Below are 24,447 nucleotides of genomic sequence, written 5' to 3'. Positions count from 1 at the left end.
AGAAATATCTCACGAAAAGGATTACTGGCCACAAACAGATGCCCTATGCAGACCGTCTCAAAAAACTCCAGCTTTACTCTGTCGCATATAGCCTACTCAGAGGCTATCTCTGCCTAACATACAAAGCTATGTCAAACCCAGAGCTGTTGGACATGCTCCACTTAAAGAAATCCCAATCCCTCTGAGCTACACACTCTAGGGACCTAAACCTTGTCACCACAATAAACAGAACATGCTGGAGGGATAGATTCCTGTCCCAGAGACTTCCCATACTCTGGAACAAACTACCTATCTATATCAAACAAAACTCCTCATTAGCACTCTTCAATAAAAATCTTGATGATTGGATGGGAGATAGGAAATTCACCCCTTGGATCACTTCTGTGGCTCTGCTTGACAGGGTCACAGGAAAATAATTTTCTTGGGTGGCAAAAGCCAGGGTACCATTTGGCTAGGCTTATGTAGGCCCTAGGGCCAATAGCCTAGTACCTACCTATGAACCTATGAACCTGGATAAATGGATGGGAAACAGAAAATACACCCCTGGGATTTCACCTGTGTCCCTGCTGGACAGGGGCTTTGAGTGATGACTTGTTTAAACATGTGCTAAACTCTTGGCTAGGCTTATAAGGGCCTCAATGCCAATAGCCTAGTAACTTCCTATGATCCTATGATAAATACACACCAGCTGTTAATGCCTGACTTTAAACTAACCACCAATTAATTCATTAATAACACAGCTAGCCACCCCTCTCCCAAGAAGAAAAGCATAAATAATCCAATTTATTTCACACAGATATGCACTGGCCAGCCCTTAATACCAGACTTTAAGATGAGAAAATGAAGAGGATAAGTTCCCATACCACAGCTAGCCGCCCCCACCAAAATATAAATCAATTTATTTCACACAAATGCACTCTAGCAGGTCTTTATAAAATAATACAAAAAGGACAAATTTATAGCCACCCCCCAAAAAAAGCACAAATATTTAGATTTATTCACATAAATGCATCTTAATGGTGGAACTTAAACCGACTGAATGAGAAGGACATGTTACATTCATACACAGCACAGCTGGCCAACCTTCCCCCCCAAAAAGGATAAAATATTTCAGTTTACTAACACAAATATTGACTTGCCAGTCTTAATGGCAGAATTTAAGCTGAGTAAATGAAAGGGCAAGTTACTTTAATCCACAGCCCAGCTAGCTACCCCCCCCCACCCAACCATAACAAAAAGAGGGCTAAAGAGTACAACGGAAAAAAAGAAGATAAATATTTAAACAAATGCAAACACTCACAAACTAGCCACCACACCCCTCTCCTCCTGTCCAAAAATAAGAAAGTAAATCTCGTTATATTTATGTTTAAAAAAAAAAAAACGCTTGCCTTCAGTCCAGTAGTCCACAATGCCTTGGCTGCATCACTTGTTCTGATTAATACAGTTTGGTAGGGTCAGATAAAAAAAAAATCCACTGCAAACTCTCTACTGCATTGTACGGCTAGTAGGCTTCTGTTAATTAAAAAAAACAAGCCTGAATCTCCTTCTGTTTTGACTGTGCTTCTCAAACATTTTGGAAATATAGAATATATTTTAGTGCATTTATTAAAACTGGGCAGGATTCACGATGGCTTGCACGGAGTCTAAGAGTCGTGTAAGACTCCATGCAGCCATCGCGATCCAGGAACAGCCCGAAATCCCGTGTAAGAGACAGCTAAAACGACTCTTACACGGGCAGGGCATGGATATGCTAATCACCCCACTTGCAGCCGAAAGGCATGCAAATGAGATAGATTAGTGATCCACGAAGCTGAAACCAGCCCGTGTAAGAGTCGTGTTAGGTGCAGAAATGTACTCAGTTGACAACTGAGTACGTTACTGCAAATAACACAACGGAGCCATGACAGCTCCAAATAAAGTGTGCAAATGTTGCAGTCAGCATTCCAATGGCCGAATATGTGGCCATTGGCATGTTAACCCGATGCAAACATGAAATAAAATATATATTTTTTTTGGAGATCGGCGATGTTTAAATGCAGCGCAGCCCCGCGCAAATGGGCTGCGCTATATAAAACAGAAAAATAAAGGTTTGAAACCCACAGATGTGGGTTTTATGTAATGCATGAATTTGCAATGCAGGGACTAGCAGACCAAAAACAACATGGCCACTGTCTAGTGGTTGCTAAGGGGGGAAGCTGAGTGTAAGACATGTAACTAAGCATTAGTAGGCAATCCTATGTAAATGAGTGGTAGGATAGTAAATCACACTGTCACATAGCAAATGAGCACATTCCGTGTAGTGTAAGAGTTAGATAAGGGGGAGTAACAGAGTAGGAGATAGGTGACATCACAGGGGGGAATGTCAGGAAGAAACCAAGCTCATTGGAGCAAAGTGGTATATGAATGATGTCAATCACACAGCATAAAAAGAGGAGTGTCAACAGATAAGCATGGGAAAGTCAAGAAATGGAAGGTGTACACTGTGGCCAACACCACAGTTTTTTGCTGTGTGTGCATGCACGCGTGTGCACAGTGGGAGGTGCATGTAAGACAGAGGGCGCGCATGTAAGACAGAGTAAGCATGTAGGAGCCTGTTTAAAGATCGGTAGACCTGTTTGCGCTGGTGTGCGTGTGTTTTAACCGAATAAGCAGATTCTAGTCCGTGTAAGCATGTGTGCACGCGTGGTAGCCACTGTGAGCGTGTTTTCGCTGGTATGCGTGCTGCTCCCCCCTGAGGAAACAAAGAGGAAAAAGGAAGCAGAAGAAATAGTAGGAAACTAGCAGGGAATACTTGTAGAGGTCGCAGGTGAAAACAGTTAGAAACAGGCAATTACACAGGCAGAATACAAGCCCAGCCTAGCACTTAAAACACTGCAAACAGCAGTGCAGTATGTTTCTCTCAAGAGACACTGCAAGACAGGAGTAAGCTAGTAGAAGTGAAAACTGAAAAAGCTGCACTCAGACCAAACATGCTAGGGGCTGCCATAGCTGTCATAAGGAGACATAGGAGACTTGCTGAGGGTGGTGACAATGGAAATGCTGCCAGACAACCCACAGTGAGGAGACAGAGAAGAGTGTACAGGCCCAGGGTCACCTACCAGGGGTTACATGAGCTGGAGATAGTGGAGCGCTATAGAGTGGACAGAGACCTCCTGCAGCAAATTGTTGAGCTGTGCAGGCCATGCCTCACACACATAACCAACAGAGGGGAACTCATCCCAGTGGAAACCAAGGTATGTGTTGGCCTAAGAATACTAGCAACAGGTACCTTCCAGAGACCAACTGGTGATATGATGGGGATATCACAGGCATCAGCCTCCAGGGTACTGCACCAGTTCCTGGATGCCATGTCAGCACATGTCGGTGAGCATGTATATTTCCCCAATGCCTGTGAGGTATTGGCTAGCAATATGCGTCTCTTCCAGCAAATAGCGGAATACCCTGAGGTAGTGGGTGTAATAGACTGCACGCACATACACATCAAAGCACCAGCTGGTGAGCGGGGTAGGGCCTACATTAACCGCAAGGGCTTCCCCTCCATCAACTGCCAGGTCATGTGTGATGCCCAGGGCATAATAATGAATGTGTGTGCTGGCTGCCCTGGGAGCTACCATGATTCCCACATCTGGCATTTGACGCAGCTGTACCAGACATTTGCCAATGGGGACATCCCACATGGTCACCTAGTGGGGGATGCAGGTTATGCACTGGAGCCGTGGCTGATGACACCCATCAGGAACACACACACACCTGAACAGGAATGCCATAATGAGGCACACGCACAAACACGTAATGTAATAGAGCGTGTGTTTGGGCTGCTCAAGTCACGGTTCCGGTGCCTGGACACATCTGGTGGAGCCTTGCAGTACTCACCAACTACATGTACCCAAATTGTCATGGTATGTGCTAGGCTACATAATATGATCCTGCGAAAACAGCTGCAGCAGGTCCAGCATAGGGCCGGGACAAACAGCCCCCCACCATTGCCTAGGCCATCACAGGCAGACCGTAACTCAGAGCAGGAACAACCTGAGCCTGCCCCAGTAGGCAGAAGGAGGTGTGCCCAGTATGCCCTGGCCTTGGCAAAGAGGCAACGCATAGCACATACACTGTCTCAGTAGGAACCCTGGGAATGATACCCCTCTCTGACTCACTCATATAGTAACAGGGATGCCTAACTTGACACAACCTGCTCTCAAACATGCACAGGGAGTGTAGTATGTGCATCCGACAGAGGCAGCCCTGCAGCACCACTTGAGGCATGATTGCCATGTGTTAAGCAATGCAACACCATCTAGTATATGCAAACATGAAGACCCAACCTAACATCTCACCCTCACCAAGCATGATGCCACACTATGAAGACAACAAGATCAAGTACAATAATTGGCTGAGGTATTGCTGTTAGCAAGGGGGAACACATGGCTGACAGCCTGGGCTGACATGCCGAGCAAGACATGATGCCCCACCTGCTAGGGATGGCACGCACCCACCACACCTGGCTGTGTAGATACTGGCAAAGGCTGTTGTCACCCCCACTGTGCCTGGAATAGGTAAGTCTGGAAACACAAACCCACCACCATAGGTAGCACAAGGGATAATAACCTGGGCGTAATGCTACCCAATGTCAGAAGTCTAACCTGCAAGGTGCATGCAGACCAAACACACCACAGCATGGAGAATGGTAATATGTGTTCTGTAACAGAAACCTGGGCAAGTCCCAGAAGAGCACCCTAATACTTCCAGGTTATGCCTCATACCATGCTCTTACAGTTCCAAAACATGGAACACATGACAATAGGAGTGTGGTTACCAGTAATTATCAAGAATAACCACACCCCCAGGTTGGTACCACAGCAAGAAGCAGCATGGACTATCCACGGGCAAGTAACAGTGTCTCAAACTGTGTACCTGTTTGAAGCCTACTACAGACCTCACACACAAACCCAGGTACCCCAGCCAGCCTTCCTGAAGACACTTCAGAGTATGAATGTCTCAACAAATACCAAACAAGGCACACACAATGTATGACATAGGTGGCAATCCATTATGTATGGAAGAAGTAATCATGGACCTAGGGACACAAGTGGACGGTAACCTGTCATGTAACATTCACATTGCCAAGGTGGCCGGGAAGACCTGCTATATTGCCCACCTTAATATGAAAGAATGCACATGTAGAGCTACAGAGGTCACTGTGCCCCCATACTCTTCCCTTATCAGGCCCATATGTGACAACAATGCCCCAGTTCGGATGTACCTTACCTTACACATGCAGCAGTCAGAAAGACCCCAAATGTACCCCACCAACAGGATAAAGTGTCCAAACATTGGACATCTGCAGCCTGGCTGAAGAAACCACAGCCCAATTCAGAAGCATACTGCACAGTCAGAGGTGATGTATGCCTGATATACAAGGCCATGTCCAATCCAGAATGAATGGACATGCTCCACTGCAGAAACCCCAAATCCAGCAGACACACCACAGTGAGATATGTGAACCTCCATACATAGATTAATAGGATGTGCTGGAGGGACAGATCCATAACCCAGAGGCTACTGACACTCTGGAACAGAATCCAAGTCCATGATAGGCTGAGCGCCACACACAAACTCAACAAGAGAAATTCGGTGAAGTGCATGGGAGGTAGTAGGTGTACACTGGGGGCCATCCCTGTGTCATATCTAGGAAAGTAAACCCTATGTGGGCATAATATGCACATTGCAAGGGGTGTTGAGACCCACACACAGTCTCTCCGTGCTCAAACAAGGCCAGGGCAGATAGCCTAGTATGAACCTATGAACCTATGATGATACCGATTGGGCCATGACCCAGAAGCTCACTCCACCCACGACTAAACTCCCACTACAGGATATCCAGGGAGTCCCTCAGTGACTGTCATCCAGAGGAATCATGATGACTGGATGGGAGATGGTAGGTGTACCCTGGATAACACCTGTATTTCACGGGTAGACAAAGGCACAGCACACTAACCGTGACATATGTCATGGGAAACACAAGTAAATGTGTGTTGAAGGACAAACACTCTCTGACTAGCATTACAAATGGACTAGGGCACATGGCCATTGTTTGTCACTGTCCACACAAGTTGTGGAATACATTAACAATGTCGGACAATCATGTACTATGCTGTCCATATCTGAACAAAATGCAACATCGTCATATCTGCACAACTGGCCCTCAACCAGTCTGGTGTGCTCACTATAAATATTACAAGCAGTGATAGGACTGAAACCGATTAGACTGTCCACCACAGTGAAAGTTCTGCACCAGTACACTATATGACAATACAACTGTTTGGTCAGTAGGAAAGGATGATGACAACTGTATGCAAACTATCCCATGGCGACCCTGCAGGCACAGCATAATGCCTGTTAGGTTCAGTCACAAAGCAGTTGGGCAGTAAGAACACAACCTGATGTCCAACACTCAACTGTACATGTGATATATAGATGGCTTCCACACACAAACAGAAATGTGGTGGTCCACAGATCCCAACATAAGGAAAGGTCACACTGGGCATGCTCGCACACTTAGATAAATGAGACGTGGCAGTCAAGAAGCCATACAAACTGTGAACTGTGCATGCTCACACACTTAGGCCATGTCACAGTTCAGCAGTTGCACACACATATCTGGCATTTCTATGTGTTAACACAGGAATCTCCCACAATACAGACATCTGCCCAGTGCACACAGTGAAGCTACAACAGAGACATAAGTAAAGTACTGGATCCCACTCATATGCAAACATCTCCCACAGTACAAACATTGTTTATAGAGATAGGGAAGGCTATGGCAATAAAGACCCACAAACAGTATATGAGCAACAGATACTTGCATCTGACAGGTAAACATATGGCCGTAGAGTGCAATACTTGACTGTTGTCCCTAGGGAATACAGAAGGCTATCCACAGTGTATTTGGCGTCTGCCTCCACAGTACAGTAAGCCACTGTGCCTGTGCAAAGTTATTGCATAGATATGCTCTCCCCTGTACTGATGGATAGTCACAGATGTACATACCTCTTCATCCATAATGATGTCAGCACACTATACATATGTCAGGAGCAAAAATTATACCCAGTAATGCAAATAGCGCGCTCTGCTAATGCATCTCTCACAAGTGTCATAACATAGTTAGGTAGGGGTTTGAATCCTGCAAGCGCCCAGTGTGTGTGTGAATGTGTGTGGGGGAGTAGTGTGTGCAATTCCATGTGTATGAAAAATGTCCCTTTTGGCAACTATTACTACACAACACATGCTGCAAATTCCACTGTCTAAACGCTGATGATGTCAGCACCCTATAAGTACAGCAGGAGAAAGAAATCCCCCCCAGTAATGTAAATAGCGCACTCTGCTAATGCGTCTCTCACAAGTGTCATAACATAGTTAGGTAGAGGTTTGAATCCTGCAAGTGCCTAGTATGTGTGTGGGGGAGTAGTGTGTGCAATTCCATGTGTATGAGAAATGTCCCTTTTGGCAACTATTACTACACAACACATGCTGCATATCCCACTGTCTAAACACTGATGATGTCAGCACCCTATAAGTACAGCAGAAGAAAGCAATCCTCCCAGTAATGCAAATAGCACACTCTGCTACTGCGACCCTCACAAGTGATCTAACATAGTTACGTAGGGGTTTCTATCCTACAAATGCCATGTGTATTTTTGTCACACAGTTTGTCCATGTGTGTGGGGTGTTGTTCCCAATATTGCACGACATACATTATATCAGTAATGTCAATGCACACATGATGTATGTGTGTGCCACCTACACATATGTACCTGTGAACTGCAACAGATCCCATGTCCGATGCCTGCCTCATGTGAATACATGGAATATGCATCAGACAACTGTATGACTGTGGTGTTCTGTGCAGGGGTTGCATGTGGTATGTGACTATACAGTGTGGGTTGTAGATAGTGTCATCCCACCAGCGAGGGATACATGATTGTTCTGGAGCATATAGTCCACATGTTGGTGATGAACAGGTGTAGCATGTTGCCACCACTTGTGGGAGTGGTAACAAGTTGTTCCATAGCAATGCAGGGAATGAATGATAAGAACCCTTCAGATAGGGTCTTGCAGCTAGAATAATGCTCACACTGTATGTTTGGGTAGTCGCAGTACAACCATATAATGGTGTGTGTAGATACCGTCATATTGCCAGTGTTCTCAGGAAGGCCAAGTGGGTTTCCTAGGTATGGGAGTGTGGTGTGTGCCAGGCTATGAACCTGAAGGCAGTCTAACCCACTGTGTGTTGCACATGGAGAGGCTCTGATGCTTTGTGCAGTGCCACCAACCTGGGGGTGTGTGTATCTCAGGTGCCTTTGGATACATCCCCCCTGTTCTGGTTTGGTGCATGTGTAGGGGATGACAAGCATGGTATCAGGAATGACCTGGCACTGATGGTGTGCACCTGGAAGCCTTGTACCAGGAGTCTATTACTGCATGGATATTGCTGTACCCCATGCTAAGGACAGTTTCCACTGCATGCATCTTGAGGTTTACACTGCTGCTGTTGAATAGCATTGCTATTAGTGTCCTATTCCGTGTGATACCTGTGTAGGTGGCTATGTAATGTCAGCCTTGCATACAAAGGCACTATGTGTGTAGCAACAGCCTTTGCCAATATACAATGGCCCATGGGTGATAGGAGCAAGCTGTCCCAAGCAAAGCAATGTGGCTTGTCCAGCATGTAATCCCACACTGACAGGCATTGGATTCCCTTTGAATGTCACCAAAAGATACGTTAATTGCAGAAACTGATGATCCTGTCTACATATTGTGGCAGCATTCTTGGTGAGGGCGAGATGCTACTCAAGGTCAGGGTCATACCAGCCTGTGCCACAAGCTCAGAGAGCCCCTCTATGTCCCCTAACATGTAGTCCAGGGAGGTGCGTCAGAGGTCATACACACTGGCACAGACAATGACTGAGTCATACCTCTACATGCCTTGGAGTGGCTGGTATGCTTGTGTTATGTGGTGGATCATAGTGCCCGACGGGCAGCTCAGTGTGACCATCACCTTGTTCAGCCTGTGAGCAGGACCTCAGTGTACGTGACGATAGAGGTACCTCATACAACTGTAGCAGGTGTGTTGTCAAGCCGTATGGCCTGTGACTGTTTGGCACACAGGCTTTGGGAGCTATGTGTTGCATGTGCTCTTTTCTGGCTTAAAGTTTGCTTGTGTGTCTGCTTTGCAGGTGTCAGCTGCTCAGGCAGGATGCTATTCTGAGAGCCCAATAATGTACCTGTGTGTGTCTGTGTTTGGATTGCGGTCGTGGCAGGTCTATGGGAGACTGGTACTGTATTCACTGTAGTATCCCACTCCACCTGACAGGGAATGCCAGTGCTGTGTTAACAGAGCTTAGCCCCCAGTTTGGCTATGTGGTTGCATCTCTCACATGTGTTGTACATGTATGGGAAGGGGAGAGGGTTGTCTGTGTACACTTCATTAATGGCACTCAATTTTTCTGAAGAAGACCTAGGTATACTAGGGTCGAAAACGTATCTAATTTTTGTGGCGTTAATGGTTTGTGTTTGGCACTCGCTTTGAATAAAGGAGGTTTATCTGGTTTCAGTCCTTCATTTGGATTCCCAAGCAAGCTTTTTTTCTTGGTTTTTGGTACTTTAAGCTCGCTCTACCATCGCTGTTTGGTTCTGTGTACATGAGGCCGCTGTAACATTGCCACATGACTCACAGATTCACCAACTGGACCTGAGAGTACATCGACAGGTGACCTTTGCACATGCTACCATAGCATTGTGACTCCCATACTGAGTAACGACACATAGGGCCAATGGGGAACAAGGTACTCAAGGTGACTATGTGAGGGTGTAGTGCTCCTGATTTGTTAGTGCTGGCATATATGAATGCTGTCTTGAACAAATGTGAGGTAAGTCATATGCAATGTGTTACAGGCAAGCTACATGCAAACAGGACAAACAGTGACGTTCCGTCAAGTGACACATGGACATCAGTACAGTAAGCAATACAGATGTCACTAGGGATCCACAGAGGCACTGTATATCTGCACTGCAGGTGGAATCAGTGTTTCAGGAACATAACAGACAAACATGCATACAAACAAAGCTACAGTCAGCAGGCCTGTATGTAGACTATGCTGCAACAAACAAGGTGTATGACTTCCAGTAGGTAACAGTGCATATATGCAGGCACTATAAGCCAGTACCCAGACATTCACAGGTCAGACGGGCTGGGTCCAGCCGCACCCCACACAAGTGTATAGACCACGTACCTTCGTAATGTTGAATAACTGGCCTGATACCCAAGTGCTCATACCTGTAATAATACACATGTCAAATAACAGACACTGAGCCCTCACTCAACAGTTCCAGACTTAGTATGATGTATGCTACCTGTCCTGGCACCACAGTATCCTTGACATGTATGGACACTCTCCCTCCTGTCATAGTTAGTTCTGTGTTTTGGTGCTGTCATGCATGGTATGAGGTGTGACCTTGTAGTGATAGTGTGCTCTTGTGAGCCTTGAACCTGTTGTGTAGTACTGCACAGATATCAAAATCCTGAAACATCTGCATTGCAGAGTCTTGTGTGGGCAGCATGCAACTCGCAGTTGACATGGCCATCATTGAGTAGCATGCGCACATGCACACATGCACACATGGGCACACATGGGCACATGCACACATGCACACACCTCAGTATATGAGATATCAACCCACAGACACAAACACACCTGCAATCAAACACATAGCACTACTGCTTCAGCCTATTATTACTATTAGTATACAGAGTATTGAAGGTAATGGTATTACACACTCACCAGCATGGATAGGCTGCCTTGCTGTTACACCAGAGGGACCTGCAGAAAAGAGACATTTATTGTCAGTGGGCACAACTGTGCCACTGATACTGTGGGCATGTTACAGTTCAGTAGTGCAACAGTTAGCTTCCACAGGTGTACTGCAGATATTGAGGATATCACTATTGCACAATAATTACCAAGATTACAGCTACAAAACGAGGACACACCTCACACATGCATAACCTAACAGTGTACAGAATGGTCAACTATACACATGGCATGTTACCTGCATGCTCTGTGTCCTGCTGCTGTGTGGCTCTAGCCTCCATCATTACACATGTATGCTGCTGCTGTTGCTGTTGTGCTGGAGCCACAACACTTAGGAGTAGTCCCTCCAGTCTGGTGAGGGGGGGATGTCTAGCCACCCCACCACCTATGGCAAGTTGCTGCCTGTGGATATCCGACGCACGCTGACGGACCTTTCTAATTAAATCACTGCAGTGATGGCGTAACTGCTCATATGTCCGGTTATGTGTGCCTATGTCATTTACCCGACAGACCAGATCTTGCCACAGTGCAGCCGTCTTCTGCTGGTTCTGGCTGGTGCGGGAAAAGAGTACAGCAAAATCCCACACCAGGCTCTGGTGTATCTCCTTCTTCTCTGCAGCGGAGTAGACAGGGTTCCGCTGGTGAACCATAGCCCTGAAAAAGAGAAGGAAAATATGTCAGCAATATCTGTCAGCAAACTATGGTACACATAATGCACATAATACTCGACTGCAGTAATATAACTTAAGCACCATATATAGCATCTGTCTGTCTATTGGGGGATACAAATGTAAATGACCAGATATCAGTGCTCATCCAACAACTGTGCAACAGTGCTTGGCACACTCCATACGACAGACTAGTATACTGCAGCAGTCAACACACTGTTTCAGGTACAATACACAACCTTACACTGGGGGTTTGTATCAAGTTACTGTATGGGGAACATTATCAGCCCATGCACTGCACACAATGCACGTTACATATTTCACTGGTAATGCACACTACTCTTACTTGCCATAACCCTACCTACACCACAGTGGCATACAGGGTAACACAGCACAACATATGGCAATGTAATATTTGTTGATCGCAATACCTCACACACCTGTCTCTGGCCTCACACCAAGGACACACACTACCATGACAGACAGACAGTCATGGTGAGCAATCACACCAGTGCACAACATGCACCCAGTCACTAGCACACTCATTCCACCTCACATATTCCGTTTGCAATGTGTTCATGGGTGTGCATTGTGTCTTAGGTAGTAGTGTGCTTTTGGCCCTGGGCCTACAGCAGCATACTGTTATGCTACCCTGCCCCTTGTGACACGTGTTATGATCGTACCTGCTCCTTACAAACAGTTACACAGGGTGACTCATATGGCATATTACCTATCTGCATAACATTCAGCAGGGGTATGTCTGACATCTATTCATGGGGAGCCTTGCTTCTTAATTATGTGTGGTCTACTACAGGGTATGTCATATCTGTGGGTAGGGTCCTGTACCACCAACATGTGCTCTATACTGCAGTGACAAGGGCAACAGACATAGGTGATTTGTGTTGTGGATGTTGGAGGTGTTACCATGGTTGTTAGACAACTGTCATGGGTGTGACTGAACTATGTATATCCAGCAGTGGTAACCTCTATGTAGGTAGTCTGTGTGCGCTCTGTGGTGTTTGAGTGCATTGACACAGTTACTTGCATATGTCTGTGTCCTTCTCCATATCTGTAGCTGTCATGGGAGGTACATACCGTGTAGGACATTATGGGGTGTGGAGGGGTACAGTGACCTACATGTCCATAGCTGACACACCATGTCCGCTGACACATTCCATCTACAGGTATTACAGGACTAGTGTGCCACTGTGTATATCAATGTGGAGCCTATTGTACACTTGTTCCCCTGTTCCCCCCTGACACATGCAGTGGTGGGCAGGCATGTACATATGTGGTGGCTACTGGTGTCAGTGTTTTTGAATGGGGTATGGTACTCCAGTATTCACGTTGGTGTTCACTCCATGCCTTTGACACCAGGCACCTGTTGCAATACATCTGCACACATGTGCCTCACACAGTCTATATATATTTATATATATATATATATATATATATATATATATATATATATATATATATATATATATATATATATATATATATATATATATTGATATGTTTATATCTGTATATAGATATATATATGTTTGTATATATGTATATAACATATGTATATATAGATGTACATATATATATATATACATATAGATGTGGGGAGAGAGGGGGAGAGAGTGAGAGAGACACACAGGGAGAGTGAGAGTGTGAGGGGGTGGGACAGAGAGAGAGAGATAGTCATATACAGACATATCTGTTGTCAGTCAGATCTATCTGTATATGTATATGTCTCTACAGATATCTATATATGTATGTGTGTATTACATATATCTGTACGTACATATTCTACCAATCTCAATGACTGTGCAGTAAGTGAAAACCTGGTTCAAGGCTCCTGAGAGCACACCAGTGGTACCAGGCTATACCCTGTATCATGCTTTTTGGCCCCAGGACTCAGGACAAAACAAAAAGGGAGGGGGTGTGTCCATATTCATGAAGGACACACACACCTCCAGGTTAGTGGCAACACATGAAGCATCACAGACCATCCAGGTGCAGATAACCATAGGCAAACCTGCTATACAACTGGTAGCATGTTACAAACCACCCTCCCAATCTCAGGAACCAGTCAGCCTTCCTGAAGACATTGGAGGATATGAATGTCTCACCACACACCATCATATTGGGATACGTCAACTACCCTAACATACACTGGGTGCATTATTCTACCCCAAACACCCTAGCCCAAAGGTTCCCGGAATTCACTAAGTCAAACGCAATGGAACAGCTAGTCACCTCTCCCACAACAGGAGATAATATACTGGACCTGATCATCACAAACATGGGGACAATGTGCTACACACCGGAAGTATACCCCTCACTAGTCACATCTGACCACAGACTAATCCCCCTGGATATAAATATCCCACCCCCCCCACAACACAAATGACTACAGTGGGAAACCTCTCACATGCCGACTTTACACTTCTTATAACTGAGTTGGTATCCTTAATGCCCACTGGGCCAGTCTGAACCACTTCCCACAATGCAGACACCTTCACATATGCTTTCAACGGACATCTCCAGGAATGCATGGATCATGCAATCACAAATGAAATCATGACCCTCTCCATCAAGGGCAGGCGTCCTGTCTGGTGGACCCCAGCATTGAACAAATTGTATAACAACAGAAGGTAGCTACTGCACGGCAGAGCATAGTTCCATAGAGCTACGGCATCTCTGATCAGCAGTAGTAGAAAGATACATTTTGTCGTACAAACATGCAAGGCCAACAATGAGAGGGACATCGCTATGGACACTACAGATAACCACAAGGGCTTCTTCTGCTATGTTACACACCTGGGTGGGAACCCTCAGTTGTGTTCACAGTTAGTTCACAGTGACAAACGCTACACTGAACACACAGATAATGCCAACATTCTGGCAGACAGGTTCAGTGCAGATTTCTCCCCTCCCTCACCCACACATGAGGAATTACTTATCCCAGCTGACTGTAACCTCCCTGTCATCTCAGATGTCCAGCTGGGAACCACCCTCAGCAAAGCTGTAAACACAGCATCAATGGGACCCAACGGTATTGCAGGTTGCATGCTACGTGAACTGCAAGAGGAGCTAAACATGCACATTAAATGCTATTCAGCCGTAGCCTTACTACAGCATATGTACCTGGACACTGGCATACAGCAACAGTACTCCCACTCCACACAGGAGGCACCTCTACAGACCCTGGTAACTACCGTCCCATAAGCTTAACCAGCCTAGTCTGCAACGCTATGGAAAGGATCATTATGGTACTCATACACAGAGACATTGGGGACTTAGACACTTGATCCCACCCGGTTTGGCTTTGTAGAGGGCAGATCCTGCCTTATGAATCTGGTTGAACTTTTCAATTCAATCAGTAGAGCCATTGACAAGGGCACAGCGGTCCATACAGCCCACCTGGACTTGCCTATGGCTTTCGACACAATACCGCACTCTGGCATCATAGACATGATCAACAGCTGAAATGTAAATCCATATGTCACAAGATGGGTTGCAAACCGGCTAACAGATTGAAACCCTACAGTCAAACTCACTGGTGCCATGTCAGACTCAGAGCCAGTCACAAGTGGTGTCCCACAGGGCTCTGTCCTGGGACCTCTCATGTTCGGCATATAATTCTCAGATGTGGAAGCAGACATGGGAGGGTAGTGGCTGATAATGTTCAAAGATGACTGCATACTAGGCACCATAGTCGATACACCAGCTGACACATACTTCCTACTGACAGGCCTCACGGACACCAACAACTGGTGCCGGAGTCATGGCCTTAAACTGCATGCCACATAATGTATACTCATACCCTTTTGGACGGACAAGATACCCACATATTATCACATAGACAGTAACCCACTGAGTACAGACAAAGTAATCGGAGACCTGGTGACACTGATCAATTTTGACCTCTCATTTGACACCCACGTTGCCAAAATGGTTGGATAGACTTCCTACCTTGCTCACCTTATCATGAAGGGATTCACATCCAGATCAAAAGGGGTCATTGTACCCCTATACTCCTCCCTTATCAGGCCCATGACTGTGTACTATGCTCCATTTGGTATGTACCTCACCTGCCACTTGCAACAGCTAGGGGGACCCCATAAGTACATCACCAGGAGGGTCAAGGGTCTGCAACAACTGTCATATGCTGCCAGACTAGTGTAACTCATGCTCTATTCCATAGCAAACTGCCTACGTAGGGGTGATCTGTGCCTGATGTAGAAGGCCATGTCCAATCAGGTATTGATGGACATGTTCCACCTCATACAATCCAAATCCATCAGAACCACAACAGCTATGGATTTAAACCTCAGCACACATATGAATAGGACATACTGTAGGGACAGATCCATCACTAAGAGGCTTCCCATACTGTGGAACAGGATCCCAGTTCATGTTGGGCAGCGACTCTCACTGACACTCTTCATGTGCATTCTTGACGAGTGGATGGGAGATCATAGCTTTACAGCAGGGGTCATCTCTGTGTCACTACTAGACAGAGGCACAGTAAACTAATGCTATTATGTAGGGGGTCTTCACTGTGTCACTACTATACAGAGGTGCAAGTTTCTAAATCTATTCTATACACTGTCTGCAGATAGCCTAATACTAAACTATGACACTGTGAAACTATATATGTCTGTGTATTTCTACATCCCTCTCTATCTATGTATACACATATGCATATTATATATATGTATATATATATATATATATATATATATATATATATATATATATATATATACATATCTCAATATACATACGTATACACATGATATATATATATATATATATATATATATATATATATATATATATATATATATATATATATATACACACACTCCTTTTTAGTTCCACATATTTATACACGCAGTAACGTACTGCTGAACATCCATTACTGTACAACCTACTTGTACATTGCACTACAACCTACTTTGCTATGTGCACATAGCTACCGTCACATACATATGTATGTGGAGCCTTCAGTGACAGTTGCAGTATGTTCTCTGCCCTATGCACATCTTCATATACATAGATACAGACCAATAACACATCTGGAGGGTTCACAGTATGTAGAGTATTATAGTAGTACTTTACATTACCTGTGTTTGTTGCAGCTGTTTGCGTAGGCTTGCAGTTACTTGGCCTGCTATCAGCCTCTTTGTTTTGTTGTTACAGGTTTTTTTTTTCTCTTTCTTTCTTTCTTTCTTTCTTTCTTTCTTTCTTTCTTTCTTTCTTTCTTTCTTTCTTTCTTTCTTTTCTCTCTCTCTCTCTCTCTCTCTACCTCCAGCGGGTGCAATGAAAGTATTGCATGTGTGGACTGGGAGTACAGGATGCTTTTGTAGGTATCTTCACATGTCCATGTGATGGCCTCTGCACAATTGTTAGCCAGCATTTACTAATTGCATGCAGCCTGTTGTGTAGTGATTGCAGTTCTCACTGTGATTACAGGAGTGTGCTATAAAAAGGTCTGTTAGGTAGGCATAGCCCTTTCAGATTATCAGGGTGGGGACCATGCTGGTTTGCTGTGGACACTGTTCTGTGAGTGTAAGTGTTGGTATGTCTCTCATATTTCAGGCTGTGTTGTAGACACTGCAATGCATGTTGTTCTGTAAGCTGAATATTCCTTCCTCCAGTGTCCTCTTCTCCGTGTGTATGTAAACTGACACGTACGACTAGTAATACTGTGTATATGGGTGTGTGTGCTTTCCTGTGGGGATTGTGGTGTAACTGGTATATAGCAGTGGCTCTTGCAATCTGTTGCTATGGCTTCAATATTTGGCCTTTACATTCACTCCTTGTATGCCTGCTAGGTGTCTTTCCTGTAATGTGTTGCTATGGCTTTCCTATTTTCCATTTACATTCACAGCTCGTAATGCTTGCTAAATCTGTTTGGGCAGCAATTCCCTATGTGTTTGTTGTGGTAGGGTGTTAATGCATGCAGTGTGGTCTGGCCATGGTGTGGGGCTTGACACTTACAGGGGTATTTGATCATGCTGCTGAGCAGGCCTCAGATACTCTCCGGTGCATCTTTTATCAGCCTCATGGAATGGTACATAACAGTGGGTTACTGCAATGACATATTCTGATATTCTGCAGTTGTGACTGTGGGTTATTTCAAGCATATGTATTAGTACACCATTTGTGACGTGCAGGTGGTGCATACCTTCAGTCAGTCATAGTTACCATTGCATGTGTAGTTACACCTTTCTGCCTACTGTTAGTACATTTGACAGGGTGTCAGTGGGGCACAGTTGACATTTGTTTTCACATTAGGGACATCCCTGCAACTCAGTCACAGTTGCTATGTCTGATCTCTTAGCTATTCAGCTATGGCAGTGTTTATCCTGCTCTGAGTATGTGTGTGGCTTGCCAAATGCTACTGTGACATTATTACCTAGTAGCTACCAACTAGCATGACTGTTTCTCAGCACACAGTACTATTTTACAAATCCACTAGATTTGACAGTAAATATACATGACATGCTTTGTGTACTAGACTTGCTATATTCCCTTTACATTAATTCCTACTATTTTATGATATATTTGTTTCAGCACAATGTTCTTGTATAGCAGTCATGGCTTAGTGGTAAGTCATGCAGACTAGTGTTTCCAAGGTCCTGGGTTCGAGACTGACGGAGGTATTTTATTTTGCTGCTGAGAAAACTACAGGCCTTGTCATTCAGAGTGACTAAGGCACTTTTAAGCAGTTGTAAGCGGGTTAGCGCTGGTTTGCGCGGAGGTCATGCATGCGCACTGCCACTTAGCTTCACGCACACACACTTAGCTAAGCGCACAGAAGCGCACACCCGCTTACAACTGCTCAAAAGTGCTTACTCTTGCGCACGCCCGCGCTATTTTCTTTTAACAAAAAGAAAATGGGGAGATAGGAAAGTGGTGAAAAAGGGGGCACAAAGAGGGTAGGACAGTAGGAAAACAAGCTTGGGTTTTGCAGGAGGGATGTAGGAAAGGCCCATAGCTGCCCATTTCTTCGTCAGCAACAGCTGTGCATATGTTTCTAATTTGGTGTGAAATTTGAAACCTTCCACCCCTGAGAGAGGTGTGAGGACAACAATAATATTTGTTGTACAGCCAATTGTAATTGCCAGTTTACATGTCCAGCAGACATGTGTGCAAAATGGGCAGCTATGTAGGGGCGTAATTTTTTTGTGGGTACAGAGTGCTCTTTTTTTTTTTTCAGGTGAGAGTGGTATGTCAGGTACAGGAAGTCGGTATAGCTGGGGAGGTAGGTAGGGGAGGTTAACAGACAAGACAAGCAAGACGCATATAGCGGTGGTGTATGACACATGTGGGGGGTTACACAATCGACGGGGACGGATGTTTGGATATCTCGAGCCCATGAGCCCACAGATGGCAACAGTGGAACTGAGATCCCCACCCATGGGCAGTTGCCACTGTGCCTTCACTGCCCAGGATGGGGCAGTGCTGGGGGCTGTGTAGGCCGGGCAGCAGGCATGCCCGTGAGTTGCGCCACACGTGCCTCAAGCTGGCGTAGGGGCCCAAGCACAGCGTGCCAGATCTCCCTATGCACCACAGTCCGGACACTATGGAGGGTTAGTGGATGTTCTCCTCTGGCCACGCTTGCAGAGGGGGGACGAGCCCCCTCCCCTGCAGCGCATCCACCCACAGGTGGCACAGGGCCACCGGAGGAGGGTCCAGCCTGGGCACTACTGCCAGGTGCACTCGCCAGCTGAGGTGGGAGAGGTGGGTCTGCTGGAACCTGCCTTCCCTGTCGTCCTATGTTTTGCATTATTTTATGACAGTTTGGGTTAGTAACGTACAATACCATTCACAATTAGTTGTAACAGCATGCATTAGTATTCCCATTAACCAAACACCCATAAATTCAAGCCATTGAACAGCAAGCATAACACATGCATAATTTGAACAGCAATACACAATCCAACAACATGCAGGGTTGATTGATGGCAACAGGCCATCAGGTTTGGATGTATGAACATGGCACATGCATCAATGTACATGCAAATATGTATGAACCAACAGGACAAATGTCCAGGGGTGTTAATTGTGAATGCACATACCCATTTCACGTGGAATGGATTATTTGTGGTTATAGGGTAGGGAGAAGAAATATTTCATTAACAACTTCAAATACCTATACATATGCTGTACATTTTACTAGCTGCAGATATATACACACTACAGGTCTTACTCCAGTTTCCTATGTGATAACTAATTCAGGTTGGTGATAGGAATGTTACTGCTACATCAATATACATTTCATATTTATTCATACACATTCATATCTGGCTCTGTTCAGCTACATCATCCTGCTACATTTGCTTTATATGGCTATAGACAACTGTGGATGTTTGGTATTTCATACAACCATACTATCTGCATATTGCAAACTCAGAGCAACATATCCAGATTTTGGGGCACACATTCCAGCTTCAGTACTTTTTTCAACACATGTTGCTGTTTGGTTCTGCCTGTCACATTCATTTCATTCTGTACTGACTGCAGTATACTTTATTCAGGAGTTATTACTACTTTATTGGTGGATTCATACCTCTTTCTCACACTCTCTCACTTGTTTTATTTTTACAATTCAGGATGGTACTTAATTCTAGGCATTATTGACATTTTACTTTTAGTTATAACAATCCTTTCCAACAGTCTCACTTGTGTCATGTTTCAGAATTTAAACAGGGATATATTTCACACATGTGTTTTACTCAGCTACTGTAGCTGTACTTTTCAGCCTGCTGCAGGTTATGCACTATTATATTACAGGTGGGACATCTTTATTTCAGACTTGTTTCATTTTTATTTTTGGATTACAGGCTGCATCACACTTTTGTAATCAAGCAATACTTGCAAACTCTCTTACACTGTTACTTGCACATTTTATTAATAATGACAACACTGCACTCTTTTGCAAGCTGTCATACTTATATATTTTTTTACAGTTACAGGGAGAGAATTACTGACCTGCCTGGTGGCGCAACCACACCAGCCTATTGGCATAGGCTCAACGGGTCATGGAACGGACACCTGCAGCTGTAATATAAATGAAGTAATATTGGAATACACATCTCCATAATATCAGCTAGGTTAATTTCTTACATAAATAATTACATGTAACTTACTCAGTAGTGGGGCGTTGGGCATTTGCCGGGCCTCCTGGATCCAATGGTTCAGTTGGTCCTGCTTCCATCTCTTCAGGTCCGCATGGTGGTGATGGACCTGTTCACCAGTCCTTGGTATTCCTGTGGCACTCGTGAGATCATGTGCCAACCGGTCCCATGCCTCAGCCCTATATGCTCTCCACAGGACCTGGCCCTGCATGAGTTGGGCCTCATGATCATGGACGAGGAGCCAAACCATATATTTGGACTCCTAAATGCCCCACCTCTGTGCTCAGAATCAACTACCCTCTCCTACACCTGCCATCCTGGCTGAAAGTCGGTTCCACAATCGGTTATGCTATGTATTCCCGCCTATGGGGCTTATATATGCCATTTTTCCCACACTTATCTGTGATTGGCCATTTTGGAATTGTATCAGCTTCACAAAACCTGCTTTGTCATGCTCCTCTTTCTATTCATTCCTATATATATGCTGTTACTGCATTTCTAAGTGCAACTGTCATGGCTTAGTGGTTCAGTACTTTGACTATGGTGCATGGTATCCTGGGTTTGAGCCTGGCCATTGCTTTTTATATTTTATGACTGTCTACACAGGCTAGGAGGTGTGTCTGTGTAAAGGCAGTTTTGATACAGCTTGCTCAACGTTGCCCGTCGGTTAGCTTGTTGGCACGGTGCGCAGCTCCGCACAAATGGGCCATGCTGGTTTACGCGTCGTTTGGGTGTCAGCACGCATATTATGCTCAGCTCAGCTATGGGCACGCAGTTTCAGCGTGTTAAAACACTGCTCAACCCCTGGCACTCATTTTACACCTGTTAAACCACTGCTCACCTACGGGCACTCATTTTAATCCTGTTAAAACACTGCTCACCTACAGGCAGATATACTCAACTTGTTAGACTGTAGCTCAGCTATAGGCACATCCGACATTTTTTTTTTTTTTTTATTATCTCACATTTCTTCAAAATTCATGGCGCATTTCATTACATTTTACATAAAATATAATTTTATATATGTACATATATGTCAGGGAATTGTTTTGTGCTTATTTCACTAAAAATAAAAATTGATGTTGTAGGGGCTCGAACCATGACTGCTTCCTCTTCAGCCAATGTCTCTACCACTACGCTGTTGCTTCTTGGCTTACTTTGCATATTTAGTTCTTATATGCTTTTCCACTGACTGCTAATTGTGGTTAAGCGCCGGGCACGCCCGCGCAAACGAGCGCACTCACGGGCAAACATCTTTACAACTTATAAAAAAATATATAAGATGTTCATTTATACATTTTATGTTCATAGTCTGTGGGGGCATGTGTTGTGTTGTGTTTATTCACATTTACACGGACTCTGTCGTGGGGGTTTACTTTCGGGACTTTTACTCTTTTGGGAGAGTGTCCGTTTGCAGGGCTCGCCCTACAGACACGCCCCCTACTGTCTTACACAGACTGTGTTAGCCATAGGTGTGATTCAGCATGCCCTCATGCATATGCATGGCATGCTGACGTCACACCTTTTAACTGCAGCTTCCGTGTAAGCCTTGTAACTCTTACACGGAGGCTTTGTGAATCCTGCCCATTGTGTTTGCCTTAATATTGCTACAACACAAGTGCTCTAGGTTGCACTGCATCTGAATTGTTTTAGTGCTGTTTTAGCGAATTTTCTGTATATATAGACTTTTCTGTATATGTAGACTAGCTACTTATTCTACTGTATTACTGCCTCTTAAATCGTTTTTCAGTTGTGCACTTGCCTTGCTTCATTTAAAATGTTTTAAATTGCTAATTTTGTAGAGTTTTAATTGCATTTACTGTTTATGGCTACACACTCAAGTGTGTTAGCCCTTTCTGTGTTTATTTACTGTATTATTGCATTGTTTAGCCTGTTTTAATAAAAAAAAAAAAAAAAAAAAAAACAAGTAAATACTATTTTGTTTGCTTGTTTCCTACCTTTCCTAGCTAGTATAGTCAAGATCCCAGGCTTTGCTGGTTTCAGGACTTTATTTTCTGTGTTCAGAGCTACCCAGACCTTGCTGTGGTAGAGGGAAGTCCTACTGCTTACCAGTGGGTGGGATGAGCACTGTGCTGCCTGTCTGACACTAGAGGAGTGGTTTCCAGCTCTGAAATTGTAATGTTAGCCATTTTGGGCTGATTTATATCCCTTTCAATTTTCTGGCTTAAAATCGTGTGTGTTTGTGGGTTTTTTGCATCGTGCAGCACCGTGGGGCTATGGTTAAACTATTCCAGGTGCCAGAAAGTCTGCTCTTCAAATTTTCCCTAGTTCCTCAGTAGTAGCACTAAAATCTGGACCCCTGTGACTAGTACTTGGTCTAGAACCTGCTGGAAAGCACTAGGAAGCCTTAAACTGATACAAGCACTCAACTCTCCTTGTCAACAAGGAGAAATACATCGGTGGCACTGAACAGCCTATAATTGCAAAGTACCTTGCAAAGGTAAGGGAAAACAGCTCTTGTACTTTACAAAAAAAGCACCTAAACAGGCATGTCCAAGGGTCAGCTTCCGGTGATTTCTCCTGTCCACCTGGTGAATCTGGGCATACTGGGGCAATGCAGCAACTGCCTCATGTACACAGACAACCCTCTCCTCCTTCCACCCAACACTACAACCTGTGAGAGAAGCACTTACATAGCCAAACGGGAAGCAAAGTTCTCTCCAGCCAAGATTGTGCTAGACAGTCAAGAGGAGAAGGTTAACACCTGCACTATACCTCAAGCAACACATAGCCCTTCAAAACCTACACCATCAAAACCCACACATAGCAACACTAAACCCACATATGAGGAGGCCCTTAAAATTAACCTGGCCAAGCAACATGGACCTCCGAAGCTGAAATGCAAACAAACACCAGTCACAACCAAAGTGACACATAGCTCACAACACCAATGTGCCACCCAACAACAGCCGCTAAGGCAAGACAATGTACCCAACACTTTAGTCATAGGTGACTCTATAGTCAGGCACACTGATGTCCCACTCACCAGGCTGAACAAGGAGAAAACTACAGTCAACTGCCTGTCGGGTGCCAGGATCCGCCACATAATGCATGCACTCAAGTCACTCCACAACAAGTACAAATGCAACTCTGTCATTGTCCATGCTGGAGTGAATGACTTGAGATGTACCTACCTGGACTATATGAAAAGAGACATGGAGCAGCTCTTGGATCATGTGGCCCAGGCAGGTATAACCCTAGCCCTGAGTAGCATCTTGCCTTCGCTCAGAATGATACCACAGTATAAGGACAAAATGACTGACTTCAACAATTTTCTAAACTTCTGGTGTCATTGAAAGGGGATCCAGTATCTATCTGCCTGAGATGACATGATCGACAAACCACGATGCTTTGCCAGAGGAGGTCTGCACCTGTCACCACTGGGATTCAGGTTACTGGCTAAAGCTTTTGCCAGACCCCTAGTGCCTTTTTTAGACAAGGTTCAAAGGACAAAACCACCACTGTAACAGATACAAGCATGCAAAATCTGAAGGCAATGCTACTTAATGTTAGAAGTCTAAATCTCAAAATGCACTCTCTCAAGGCACTCCTAAAAATGGAGAACAGTGATATCTGTGCAGTAACTGAGACCAGGTTCAAGGCTCCAGAGAGCACCCCTGCAATACCAGGCTACAACTCTTACCACATGTTTTGGCCACCAAACCAAGACCGAAACACTAAAGGTGGAGGAGTGTCCATATTCACCAAGGATATTCACATCTCCTGGCTAGTTGCCCAACACAA

This window comes from Protopterus annectens, chromosome 7.part0 (genome assembly GCF_019279795.1).
Source record: "Protopterus annectens isolate FY-2018-M chromosome 7.part0, PAN1.0, whole genome shotgun sequence".
Classification (NCBI taxonomy): domain Eukaryota; kingdom Metazoa; phylum Chordata; order Ceratodontiformes; family Protopteridae; genus Protopterus; species Protopterus annectens.
The sequence above is the reverse complement of the archived record's forward strand: the minus strand, read 5'-3'. Positions refer to the sequence as shown.